This window comes from Euprymna scolopes, chromosome 28 (genome assembly GCF_053919585.1).
Source record: "Euprymna scolopes isolate OS-2025 chromosome 28, ASM5391958v1, whole genome shotgun sequence".
Classification (NCBI taxonomy): Eukaryota; Metazoa; Mollusca; class Cephalopoda; order Sepiida; family Sepiolidae; genus Euprymna; species Euprymna scolopes.
In genome coordinates, this window is record NC_136509.1 from 13,984,631 (window position 1) to 13,999,630 (window position 15,000).

General features: G+C 36.5%; 1 protein-coding gene across 1 annotated transcript in view; it reads left to right on the top strand.

The window, feature by feature from the left end:
• The first annotated feature begins 14,859 nt into the window (after nt 1-14,859).
• LOC145249480 (uncharacterized) overlaps nt 14,860-15,000 on the top strand; it is a 24,102-nt gene continuing 23,961 nt past the window's right edge. The window contains exon 1 of the mRNA XM_080111072.1: nt 14,860-14,993. The gene's annotated coding sequence lies outside the window, so the exon portion shown is untranslated. The remainder of the gene's footprint in view (nt 14,994-15,000) is intronic.

Here is a 15,000-nt window from a genome sequence, read left to right on the forward strand (position 1 = left end):
AAATTGAAATTATACGGACATGTAGAAATACTACATTGATTAGTGGAAATGATCAGTGGTTGAAAAAAGATCAAAATGACCTGTTTGACATTTCCATGGGGTCTTTGGATTCGGCTGAAATGACAGACTTAGTAGGTCTATTCATACTATACAACTTAACCAAAGACATCAATGTCATGGATATAGGCTTGTATCGTGATGATGGACTGATGATCATCAAGGAATCCAACGGCCCTAAATGTGAAAGAACCAAAAAGATTATCTTAAATGAATTCCGTAGAATTAAATTAAAAGTGGATATTATATCAGATGTTAAAACTGTAAATTTTTTGGATGTGAACTTTGATTTAAGGAAAGGCATCTACCAACCATATAGGAAGGAAAACTCAAACCCAATTTATGTACACCCCTTATCAAATCACCCAAAATCTATCATTAGGCATATCCCCAAATCCATTAGTAAAAGAATCAGTGACAATTCTTCCAATCTTGAAACATTTAATAAACATAAATATTTCTATAACAGGGCCCTTAAGGATAGTGGATACAAAAACACCCAAATTGAGTTCATAGAACCAACACACCCAAACACAAATACAAATAGAAACCGTAAGAGAAAAATCTTGTGGTACAATCCCCCTTTTAATCTGAAACTTAAAACAAATCTAGGAATGAAATTCTTAAACTTAATTAAAAAGCACTTCCCTATTAATAATATACTACATAAAATTTTCAATAAAAATACAATAAAACTTAGTTATAGCTGTAATGAAAACCTTGAAAAAATAATTAAAAAACATAATAACAAAATATTAAACAAAAATAGCACACCCATTGCTACCGAAAGTTGTAACTGTAGAATTAAATCAAAATGCCCTCTTAAAGGAAATTGTCAAATTACTTCTGTAGTGTACCAAGCAACTATTTCTACTAAGGAAAATCCGAATGAAAAAAAATATTACATAGGAATGACAAATAACAATTTTAAAGAAAGATTTACCGGTCACAAGTGCTCTTTTGAAAATAATGAGTACAAAAATAGAACTTCCTTGTCTAAATATTACAATGAACTAGTAGAGCAAGGTTACTCCCCAATAGTAAATTGGAAAATTTTAAAGAAAGCGAAAACCTGTTCATCTTTAAACTCGCCTTGCTACCTATGTCTTTATGAGAAATTATTTATACTTACTTTTAGAGAAAGAGATAAATTATTAAATAAGAAGCACGAAAATTCAATTAATTGCAAACATTATAAAACCCATCTTTTAAGTAATTTAGTTTAGATATAAAATTTAAATAAATTAAAAATTGTCACTGATTTCTATAATTTATTAATATTCTATTAATATACTTTCGCCTCTCCTGATTTCATTCTTTACTTCTCCTATCTTATATACCTGTGTGTCTATGTGTATATGTATGTGTCTATGTATTTATTTTATGACCTTGTGTACTTAGATCTATATATTTCTATATTATTTGGTATACCCTCCCATGTTTATTCAATCCATTTGTATGTTTCTATGTGTGTATGCATCTATCTGTACCCTTGCCAAATTATTTGTATTCTTATGTATTTCTATATATATAATTTATGTAAATTATACATATTTATGTGTGTGTATATATGTATGTGTGCGTTGTTGTTTATTAGTATATGATTGTGTGCATATATTTGTGTATTTTTTTGTATGTATGTGTATACATAGGATTACATATGTGTGTGTATATGTGTATATGTATGTATGTATGTATATGTATATATATATATATATATATATATATATATGTGTGTGTATATGTATGTATATGTGTATGTATATATATATGTATATATGTGCTTATTAGTATGTCGGTTGGTTCTCTGTGAGTATATACATATGTATCTTATTTTTAATTTGGGTACTATCTACCTGTGCGTCGCTATTTTGGAGTATTTCGTTGATTTAATTACCTCTTTTGCCTGAATATATTTATAGGTAAGTGTACTTGTATCTGTGTTATTAGTAATCTGGTATTGAATGTATTATTTTGTGATTTAATATGACTTTATATCTATACTTATATAGCTTAAACTTCCAACTTAATAGTATAGTTACACCTTGACTTATGTGCATGTATATGTATATATATATGTATGTATATATATATATATATGTGTGTGTATGTGTGTGTATATTTGGGTATATATATGTGTGTGTGTGTATATATATATATATTTGTATTGTATTCTTTTTTTATATACATAAATATTAGTAGTTTTTTATTTATAATTATTGGACCTATTTAATTTATTTAATCCCCTCTTATGGCTAAATATGTTATATTAAAAAGATAATAAATATTAATTTTATTCTGTTTTTATTATTATTATTATTATTATTATTATTATTATCACTATTATGTTTATTGTTATTAATAATAATTTTAATATTGTTTTATCATTATTTTATTCTTTTATTCATATATTTATCTAATAAAAACGCGAAAACTTTAAACTTATATCATTTAGCATAAAGGGCCTAATTAATGGTAGACGTATGTTTGAATTGCGTTGATTTTACTCGTGGACGTATGTAAGAGGATAAATATGCTAGCCGAATACATTCACTGCCTTTTTTGACACGTTCACTTCTGACGCTTGGATTGTATCTTCTGTTTGTATTTGTAATAATATGTTTCATTACTGAATTGTATAATTGTTCATAAATTGGTTGACACGCAGGTTTTTTCTTTTTCTTTTTCTTTTTCTATATACTGTCAAATTCTTACTTTCTCTCTTTCCCTATTTAACTAGATCTCATTATTCTTTCCTTTTCCTTCTAGTTTTTATTCTCTTTATTATAACCATTTATTTCTTTTTTCTTTTCTTCTCCATATCATATATATATATGTATATGTATATATATATATATATATATATATATATATATATATATATATATATATATATATATATATATATATATTTTCTCTCTTCTTTTTCTCTCTATTTTGTTTTCTCTATATTTTCTTTCTCTATTTCTGTCTCTATTCCTTTTTCCTCTTCTCAATCACTCTCTCCCCATTGTAATTTTTTAACTTTATTTAAATTGCCTCTCCCTTTTTACTTTTTTATTTAATTAAAGTCCTGTGTTTTAAGTTTTTTAACTCCAACTTCTAAAGAGTTCCTACCTAAAATAAAAATCCATTATTCATTGAACTTTTGAATAGTCAAGTCGCTGCCTGATGATATCTGTTGTTTGATTGAAACAAGTGGCTATTTGTAGCAGCGGGATGTGAGCATGTTTATATAACAATAAACAAGTATTATCAGCTCTTTTTATTGAGCACTATCTAACAACCTCGTTGAATTCATTAGTCCATTACTTTTGAATATAAAAAAAAAAAAAAACCCGAGTATATATATATATATATATATATATATATATATATATATATATGTATGTATAAAGAAGAAGAAGAAAAAGAAGAAGAAAATTGTGTTGGTGCTGATATTTTAAGTCATTGTAAAACCCCTGACAAAGCGATTAACATCGTCGAAACGTAGATTATTCTGCTTAATTATTCAAACTTGCACCAGAGTATCCAGCTAAGTGCTGTTATTTAAGGTAACATTACTAGAAGAAAGTGCACCATTTTGTGTATGTGTTAATGTATAGCAGTGTTGAGGTGATCTTATTTGGGCTTTGAATTCTATATTTTGAATATTTGGTCAGAAGGACAGTGGAAAGTCTTCCTCAAACAATTTGATTTGTATTCGAACTCATGGGAAAAACTAACCCAAAACAGATAGATATCCCTGGCATGCCACAACTCACAAAGGGGCTACAATTGCTGAATCTGTACACAATGAAGAATGCAAGAGAAAACGTGACATTAGAAAAGATGGAGCAGTCAGCATCCCTAATGCAGAATTATCCCACAACTGCCCAACATGTAGTTAATACTTCAAAGCTCAAATCGGTCTAAAAAGCCATCTTCGAACCCACAGAATAATTGCATGATCACGGTCAACTTTGCAACTTGTCTTTAGTCTCGAGTGTCCAAGAAAAGAAAACCAAAGATAAGTAAAATCTTTAACTGTTTAGCATGAAACTTAAAGCAAATATTCTTTACATTTCCAGGCATATTGTAACCGATAATTTTCACCATTTAAATAGACCATTTCGCAGTTTAAAAAACCCATCTCACTTAAATAAGTCAATGCTATAGTAAAGATAAACTCGGTTAAAAAATAAAAAAGGAAAAAAAAAAAAAAAAGAAATTATGCGTATTTATTTAGAGGATATGAAAACTTTATTTAAGTACGTTACTTAATATAAATCAGCCATCGCAAGGCGATTTTTTTTTTTTTTTTTTTTTTTATGTTAATTTTCTCAATTAAAATAACGCTAACAAGATATCAGTGACCCTCCCCCCCTTACTTGTACACTGCCATTTCCTTTCCGGACACCTATGCTCTTGATCCATCATTTCATCAAAATACGAAAAATTAGATAAGCTGTTTTAAATTTCCTCTTTTGACAAAATTGCCAATCGAAATGCAGACGGGGTTTCCTTTACAATAGAGGATAGAACTGAAGCAGTATACTTATATGTACAATACGTGCGTACTAACTAAACCACCTTTGTTAACTATATATAATCACCTGTACTGAATCCTCATCAGCTCACAACCTCATGTATCCTCAGACTCTTAATGTATCAGACCTTATATCACCAAGACATCCTTCTGAATAGATACAAGAATTCTTCTGAGCAGCATAACATCCAGTGATCATATATCTGATCCTCATGAATTTGCTTATATCACTCTGAATATTACCTTAAATTTCCTTTCTATCCCTAAGCTAAGTAGAACACCTCATAATACTCTATTCAACTACTTTTAAAATTAGATACACCCAGTTGCAATATTAGAAGTGCTTCGTCCCTGACCTAGACTACGGACTTGTACAACAAACCATGAAACTATTGCACCTAAAATTCCTCTCAAAACTGAAAAATACTGCTGGTTGTATACTAAGTACCCCCTATAGATACTTTACCTCCAAGATGACTGCATCGTCTGTTTTGCATGACAAACCTTTTTATTTTTTACTTAAATTCTCTTTCTCCTGATCACTAACAAATCAAACTGCTCTATTTCTCAAGTTGCCACTAAACCTAATCCATCTCACGTAACTTAGAGAGGTCCTTGCTCTCCGCCCTTGACCCTAACAGACTCGAAAATCGATACCCATTAACAACCAAAATTTCCTAGGTATGCCCCTGATTAAAACTCCTAACCCATAACCAAGCTTCTAAGTAAATACTTACTAGCCATAGTCCTATACATTGACTTAAAGTAATCTATAATGAACAGCAACCATTAATATCTCTTTATTAAGAGATAGTATTGCAATAATCATTACACAAACTAAACCGGTACTCATTGAAATAAAAACTTCCGGATATTAAGAGAAAGGCGAAGTCATTATCCTTCGTTGTAGTCTAAAGGCAACTTACTCAAAGTGTCCAAAACTCCATGCATTCGTATACATTACTACTTATCCATCCATCTATATTTAACTATATTTACAACATATACAATAACCTATATCTATCAGGTATAACTGTACTCCATATCAAATGTTCTCTTGTATCTATACTGAGCATATCTTATATTTCAGTCTTACTAAATATTCGGTTTGGGCACCAAATCAGAATTTCTAATAAGTAAATCATACCTTAACACTTTATCCTTATCCTAAACCTACTAAACCATATCTAATCATCCATCCCTAAACTTACAAAACTATATCTAACCATACATTAACTCGTCTCTCTCAATCCAATACTGTAGCAAATTTAGCTGCTTTCACAGCACGAATTTTTTACCTATACCCTCTCCCAGTAACAATGGAAATGGAAGCATAGTAATGCCTTTTTTAACCAGGTTACCTACTAAAACCAGCCCATATATCTATTTACCAAATTACACATGACTCAAAACTTACTGTTTTTACCCGTACTATATTTGCACTCGCATCTCATGCCCTGCTATCATCTAAAATATAGCTTGGGCACAACTCGTAGTTCAATTCTTAACACCTACTCACACTCTAATATTATACTAGACCCAAGCTCACATGAATAAAAAATAAATAAATAAATAAATAAAAATAAAAGGAAAAAATAAAATATATATATATATACAAAAGAGAAAGCCTCAAACCACATTATCTCCTAACAAGCCTCCTTACAATCATAGTTGCTTACACTGCATGAGCTCTACTCAACCTCTTTATCCAGTAACAATGAAATAACAATGTCCCTAATCCACTTTGAGGAGTGTAACTATTTTAGCAGATATAACCTCTACAAACTAACCCAATAACATTAACTAACCACGCGGGGTCGCAGAAATACCTGGATTAGAACCCAGGCGCGGAGCAAACCCTCTCAGTGGTGACGGACCCAGTAGATCTTTCCAGATCATCCGTCTAGGAGAAGGAAAACTCTGAAACTAAACCAAAGAGGAGGGAGGCCTCTTCAGTCTTGGATGACAACCTTGGATGACAGTCTTGGTGACTCAATCAAATTACCGGTTTGCAAACCTAAAATGCTTAAGGAGTAGATAGGTCCTGCCTATCGCCCGGCTTCCATACTCCTTCTTTGCCTATTAGTCAGGCGCAGAGATACTATCACAGTGATTCGACAGAAACACCCAGTGGTAGATCTTGTTTCTTGTCTAGGGCAATGAACGCCATTTCCCCACTCCCGACACACCCCACCCCTAAAGCTGGGCACTTGAGAATGCTTGAGTACCACATATGCCAGAGCAATTAGATTGGGTTGACCTTCCTCCGATGGGTTGAGAGTACCGGATTGACAGTTACTGGCTGCTGTTTCCGACTGGTAGTACAGGAGCCCTAACTCTTTGGTAGCGCTTAGAGCGGCTGCTCCATCAACAGTTGAATAATATCGGGATGTTTGCAGTGCCATGGCGCGCATGGAAAGGGACCCTGCACTCATCCCTGGTGGGCTTTCCTGAGGCCACAGTCCTAGTTGATGGAGGGTCAGCTGATGGTCTACTTGTGATGCATGTGTGATATTCTGCATAACCTCCTGTTCGGCTTCCCCTAACCCAACTGAAACTCGTTAAAAAAAACATGATGACAGTACAATCTAAAAATAAGCTAAAACCAGGCTTAGGGTCAAACAAATCCAACTTGCCTCCTCCCTTGAGGCTTGCATTCACAAATATTCGTGGGCTTAGAACTAATTTAGCTGATGTTGAAGCATTTCTCCTAACAAATACCCCGGATATCTTAGCACTAAGTGAGACTAACCTACACTCCCCCATCCCCTCTAACTACTTTAACATGCCTGGATATCTCCCACTCTGCCGTAAGGACTCTGACAGACATATGCACGGACTTGGAGTTTACATTCGTAATACCCTTCCCTTGACTAGAGAAACAAACCTAGAAACGGATGATCAAGCCTTTATGTGCTTTAGACTAATCATGCAACACAACATTAGCTACTTTTACTTTCTCTACCGCTCTCCCTCGACCCAAGACTGCACCATAATAAACAAAGTATCTGACAGCATAGACACAGCACTCTCCTTCGACACTAGCGCCCAAGTACATGTATTTGGCGACTTTAATGTCCATCACAAAAACTGGCTTGGATTCTCTACTTACACAGATGCAGCAGGCAGCGCAACTCATAGCTTCTCTGTATCTCACTCCCTAGCGCAAATTGTTACTTTTCCAACCCGCTTCCCTGATCAGGAAGAACAACATGCATCACTATTAGATCTGTTTTTGACCACAGTTCCTGATGATTGTGTAACGAAAGCCGACAGCCCACTTGGGAACGCTGATCATGCGGTGATAATGGTTGAAATCGCCCTAAACTCTAGACCCAAAACTGAAGAGCCAGTGCTCAAAACAACGAGATATTATAAAAAGGCTGACTGGGAAGCTATCAGAGATCTTATCAGAGACGCCCCATGGGGAAATATTTTTTCTCTTCCTGCTGAACAGTGTGCAACCGAGACCACTGAATGGTTCAAAACTGCAATCGAAGTGCATGTTCCCATGCAGAAATTCTATAGCAAGCCCCACTCTCCCCAATGGTTTACTTCGACTTGCGCAACTGCCATTGCTCAAAGGCAGCATGCATTCCGCAGGTTTAATCGACATAAGTCCAGTTCAAACAGACAGAAGTACATAGAAGCTAGAAGTAACGTTAAGAAAGAAATAGCGACAGCTAAGAGGGAATTTACGGAAACCACGAAAAAACGCATCGAAGCACAAAAACTAGGAACTCGTGACTTCTGGAAAATCTACAACAGTGTAGTAAATAATGGGCAATCAACAATTCCCCCACTAACCAACAATCACGAGGTTCTTTGCTCAGCAACCGAGAAGGCTAACATGCTTGCCAGTCGGTTTTCCTCAAACTCCACACTGGACCCTCTAAACCACCCCCTACCTCAATTTCCTATGCGGACAGACGCCACGCTAGACGACCTGAAAATCACCCCTGCTCAGGTGCATGCTATCATAAAAAACCTTGACACTTCCAAAGCATGTGGACCCGACCTCATCCCAGCTGTGCTATTAAAAAAGTGCTCAGCCGAAGTAGCTCCAGTTCTCTCCAAACTCTACAACAAATGCCTTAATGAATCTTGCTTTCCGAGCTGTTGGAAAACTGCTTCTGTAGTACCAGTATTCAAGAATTCTGGCGAAAGAACTGACCCATTAAATTATCGCCCTATTAGCCTCCTCCCACTTTTTGCCAAAATATTTGAGACCTTAATTAACCATGCTCTAGTCCAGCACCTTACAGATGCTAAACTTCTGACCGACCGTCAATATGGATTTAGACAAGCCCGTTCCACAGCAGACATCCTCACTGTAATCTCTGAACGCATATACCATTCACTGGACAAAGCGGGAGAGGGAAGAGCGGTAGCTCTAGATATATCTAAGGCTTTTGACAGGGTATGGCATGAGGGTCTCCTCAGGAAGATTAGATCTTACGGTATCACTGGTAGAATACTTAACGTAATTAAATCCTTCTTAGATAAGAGAAAAATCCAGGTTGTCCTCGACGGTCGTACATCTAAACAATATGATATAAATGCAGGAGTGCCCCAGGGATCTATCCTGGGACCTCTGCTGTTCCTGATATTCATAAATGACCTCCCCGACAAGATTGCCTCTGAGATGGGGATATATGCTGATGACACCACACTCTATAGCAGGCACGACAGGAAAACAAACGAACATATATCTAAAGAAATGGCAGAAACACTAGAGGATGACCTCCAATCAGTAGTGGAATGGGGACAAAAATGGATGGTCACGTTCAATGCCACCAAGACAAAACTGGTTTCATTCAATAATTACAAGAAACCTTCTCTACCACCTATAGCAATGGCCAACGACTCTTTATCTGAGAGTACGTCTCTCAAGCTCCTTGGCCTAACGTTCACTGGAAACATGAGTTGGAACAGTTACATCGAGGGCATTGCCAGGGCCGCTGCAAGGAAGGTGACCTCTCTCTACCGTGCTAGAAAACTTTTAACACCCGAAAGTATCCTGTACCTCTATAAGGCCACTATTCGCCCATGTATGGAGTATTGCTGTCATATTTGGGCCGGTGCATCGGCTACTAGTCTCTCGCTCCTTGACAAGGTTCAAAAGAGAGTCGCAAATCTGATAGGCCCTAAACTGGCATCAAAACTTCAGCCTCTGTCCCATCGTCGAAACGTTGCATCCCTCTGCCTGTTCTACAAGTATTATAATGGTGAATGCTCTGAAGAACTGCAAGCACTTGTGCCCCCACGACGTGAACACCCTCGACAGACCCGACAAGCTGCAAAATCCCACCCCCACACTGTAGAGATCCCTAGATGTAAAAGATCCTTCTACTCCAGTAGTTTCTTCCCCAGAACTGCTAGACTTTGGAATTCCATTCCGGGTCACTGCTTCCCCAACTGTACTGACATGCATAAGTTCAAGTGCAACGTGAACCAACATCTCGCTGCCCTAACCCCTACATAGTACCCCAGTAGATGTTTCCCCTGATAGTAGCCCCCTACACCAAAGTGGCAATGTGCCTTGTTTGGGGTGAAAATGTAATAAAAAAAAAAAAAAAAAAAAAAACTTTGGCGAACTTTATCATCATCATTTGTAGGGTGAAGTACCCTTATGTCCAATTGTTTTGACAAACTCTTGTACAGAGACACCAAAGACACTCGAGGATGCTTGAGGTAGAATCACTAGGAGAAGGTGGTCCACTTCTCATATGAGCCAGTGTATTTTGGCTTTTTTTTTATGTTATTTTGAATGTTTGGTCAGATTTTACTTGTAGTGTGAGGTACGCTCATGTCGGGTTTTCCTGACAAATTCTTGTACAGAGAGATCGAAGAATTATACATAATTATTTGAATACCTACAGTCTCATCCTTACAGAATCATCAGTGCAGAAAGTTACAATTGCTGCTGGTCATGGGATTCGAACCCTGCAATGAAGACATCTCTGTCCCCATTTGCAAGGAACATAACTTCAAGGCCAACGCACTGCATATCAAATTATTAACGAGTTTATATTTTTTTAAATATTTAAGGAACGAGTGAATAAAAATCCATGAATCTTTGAGAAACTGCTGACGATACTATTCAGCTACTTCAGTCAGAAAATAAAAGTATTTAAAGCAATTTCTACGTTGACATAATTAGTAGGAAATATGCGATCCTTTTTTATGAATGACTTATAAAAGACGTTAATCCACAGAATTAGTCAAATTTGTGATTTCGTCAACAGTTATTCCTCGCGATACCTCTTGGAGATCATCTCACAATTCATCTTTGCTCTTAAATTGGCGGCCACTTGAGTAGAGGCGTCGCTTCAGGATACTCCAAAGGTTTTCAATTGGGTTCAAATCTGGTGAATTCGCAGGCCACTCCATCTTCCGTAGCCCAGAGAACCCCAGTTGTTGCAAATACTCTTTGCTTTTGTTTGCTGCATGCGAGGGAGCATTATTCTGCATAAAAATAAGGGTTCTTCTGTACGTCAACCTTTGCTTCTTCCGCCATGGTTCAAAGTGCTCCTTCAGAAAAGCTATCTAAGCATTTGACGTCATTTTTACGCCTTCTGGGACTCTCCATGGGCCAACTAAAGTACCTCCGATAATCCCAGCCAAATCATTATTTCACTACCACCTTGTTGGCACCTTAAATGCTGATGACGATGTCGTCCATCTCTAACCCATCCCTTTGCTCCAGCCATCTAGGCCATCAAGAGAGACATGCACTTCATCCGTGACCCAAAGTTTGGAAAAATCCGTTTTCATGTTGTCCTCTGCCCATTTCAGTCGGTTTTGTGTGTGATGTTGCTTTAATGGAGGCTTTGTCACAGGCTTAACAGACTTTGCCACTTCTTTCAGAAGGCGACATCAAGTACTTTTTGAGACATTCTTCAATCCGGCTTGGTCAAATACTTCTCAACTTTTCTGCCCAAGGTTCTTAACAACTTCACGTTTAATTTGGAGTAGAGAACGGCCTGAAACAACTCTAGATTTACCTTTATCAGCTCTCTGACGTACCTTTGTAGGTTCCTAGACAAAGTTTTTCACAGTTTGATGGTACTTTCCAATCATTTTCGATATTTCGAGGGTATTTTTACATTTTGCTAGCTGTTCTGTAATAATACTCTTTTCAGAACTACTCAAACCACCTTTACGACCCATTTTATTGACAAAACAAACTGCCTTGTTAATAATTTGACACACCGCAAATACCGTAGATTCAGCAATTACGATGGGAAGTTGTTTACCTTTCGCGGAACAATACGAAAATTTCACAGTATGCGCAGCTCAGCATTGCCAACGTTTCCGAAGCTTTTGATACAAAATTAAACGGTAAGTTCCTGAAACTCGTAAAAAATTGGTAATAATTTGACACGCAGTGTGTATATATATAATAATAAGACTGAAGAGTCCTAGAGTGGATGAAACACGGAATATTCAGTGTAGCTTAACCGCCATATATATTTTATAACTTACTAACTAGCTCTACCTATGTATTGAGCACTTTTGAAGTAAATACTTAAAGTTTACGCATAAATTTATACTTTTGTATATTAATTTAATGTGAGTAAATGAAGTAGTTATATATATATATATATATATATATATATATATATATATATATATATATATATATATATATAGACATGACAGAAAAGAATAGACACTAAGATAAATATTTTTCCTAAGATTGATATATGCTAATTTATATTTACAGATAAGAATAGTGCTGACATAACTTGGAGTATTTCATTAAAATTGCATCTAACAACATTGAAACATACCACGAACCAAAGGAGCATCAGACCTATCAGAATTTATGCAAAGACGGATCGTGAGTCAACAGGAAGGTGGTCTTAGGCAACACAAAATAGCAAGAAATTTTTCAATATCCCTTTTTTATTGTTAATAGAGTGATCATAAAATTCACAAGAAAGGGCAAAGAGGGTATAAAACCTCATCCAGGTCGCCGCAGGCCGTCTTAAGGGACTTTGCCTTTTTTGAAAAGAAATGTTGAAGTAAATCCTCGGTGCAAAGCCTCCGACATTGCAATACAAACTGGTGTTAATCCCAGAACAGCTGTCACGCATCTTCACAAGCTGGGCTACTATGCTAGAGCTGCGATAAGGAACACTCTTTTTTGTCCTGCCAATATCAAGTGCCGAAAAGATTGGGCTCGTGAGATGGTGGAGAGACCTATGACCTTTTGGATCAATGTTATTTTCTCTGATGAGTCACGATTTGCATTATTTCCTGACAGTGGAAGGGTATGGGTATGGAGGGTCCCTCAGCAAGGGTTTGAATTTTTTTTTTCTTTTTTACATGGAGGTCACCACTTATCAAGGCCCGGAAGCCACTCGGGGATAAGAGTTATTGCGTGTACAGTAATCAATGAGATAGTATTGTAGTAATCATTAGTATTGGAGATTTGATAGAGTGTCTTACTTAAGGGGGCGGTTTGTCAGGAATTTTTTTATGTTGGACATCCACGGTGTAGTCGGGTGGGAAACAGGCAAACGGAAGAGAGTTCCACAGTCGTGCAGTTCTAAGAAAGAAGCTCTGCTCATAGAATCTATGTTTGAATTTAGGCACAGATAAAGAGTGGGGAAAATTATTGACAGTAGTTTCAGCTAGACGGGTGTTTTTCGTGAAAGATTGGCGAGGGGAGACCAGAGATTGGAGCTCAGATGAGCACTTGCCATGGAAATAACAATAAAAAAAGACAGGCTCGCAACGTCTCTTATGTGGGAGAGGGGCATCCCCCACTAAGCCACAAAGTCTATTTTGTACTCTGTCAAGGCAGGTTAGGCTGTTTTAGCAGCTCCTGCCCAGATATGGCAACAGTATTCCATCCTTGGACGTACTTGGCTTTTATACAGATAGAGAATTGCATCAGTAGTGAGATATCTTCTGGAGCGGTAGAAGGATCTCACCATTTTCCCAGCATCCTTGGCAACAGACCTGATGTACGTGTTCCATTTCAGATCAGGAGTGAAGGTCAAACCCAGAAGCTTGTCAAAACATAGAGCCACCCCAAGACGAGAGCCATCCACTTCAATTGATGGCAGATGGGGATCAGAACATTGATGATGTAAAGATAGAAGCTTGGTTTTGGATGCATTAAAAGTAACCATCCACCTCTTCCCCCACTGTACCAGCGCTCAAGATCAGAGGAGAGAGAATCAGAGAGAACTTTGTCATTTACGGCCTTTGATGTGTTGCCATAGATGGTCGTGTCATCAGTGTAGATGTCAACAAATGATTTAAGTATGTGTTTTGGGAGATGATTGATGTAGATCAGGAAGAGAGTTGGGCCCAGGATGGCCCCTGAGGGACTCAGCATTAATACTGTGGGCCTCTGATTTCTGCCGATCAACCACTATTCTTATGAACCTATTGGGGAGAAATTATTTAATAATTGAGAAAATATTTCCAGTGATACCGTAGCTGGAATTCTTGTGAAGTAGGCCCTTATGCCATACCTTATCGAAGGCCTTTGATATGTCAAGAGCAATTGCCCTGGAAAGGAAGCCTTTGTCAAGAGATTCATTAATCCTATGAGATAATACTGCAAGGTGTACGAAACAACCTTATTGTAAACAAAAATCTTCTAAAACTTACTAACTTGCATGTGAAATACAACAAAATTTCCCCTGGTTTGTTTCAGCGATTTCTGCGCAGGAGCCCTGATAAGGGCCTAACCAAGAAAAAAATAAATACAACATTATGTGAATAAGCGAAAAAACACACGACATCAGGTCAAACACGGTCGCCATCTCGTTTTGATTTCGCTTATTCATATAATGTTGATACATTTCAGGTGCGTTTTTCTCAGGTTTATACGCGTAAAATTAACTGGATTTTAACTTAAAATGATTCCGCAATTAATAATATTTAACAAAAACAAGATATTGCGATTTAAAAATTACTATGACGTCGTATTATATATTTTATCCTGGCGCCAAACGCATCCTGATATATGCCAAAAATAAAGTAATGAAAGAATTGAATTTTCCGAAAAATGTCTCTTTCCGGATCCATCGTATTTCTCATTAATTTCGATTGTCCTATCCCGTTTTTTTGTTTTGTTTTGTTTTTTTAATATTCCATTCTTATCTGATCTTTGCAGGTTTCTTAACTTTTTACATTTCGTCAACTGAGCGGAAATTTTAAGTGATTGCGTCCTCTTTCATTGTCATACACGAAGAAGCGATTGTCTTTCTTTCTTTTTTTTTTTTTTTCTATTTTTTGCAACGCATGCGTCATTTGACCAAATCTAGGCGAGGGGGCGTGAAAGAATCTGAAAACGCAGCCGACGGGAACCATATAAAAAGCCATAGTTCATGTGGATTCTCATTCAACCTGCTGTCTTGGAAAAAGAAACTTTCTTTCAAAGGTAAGAT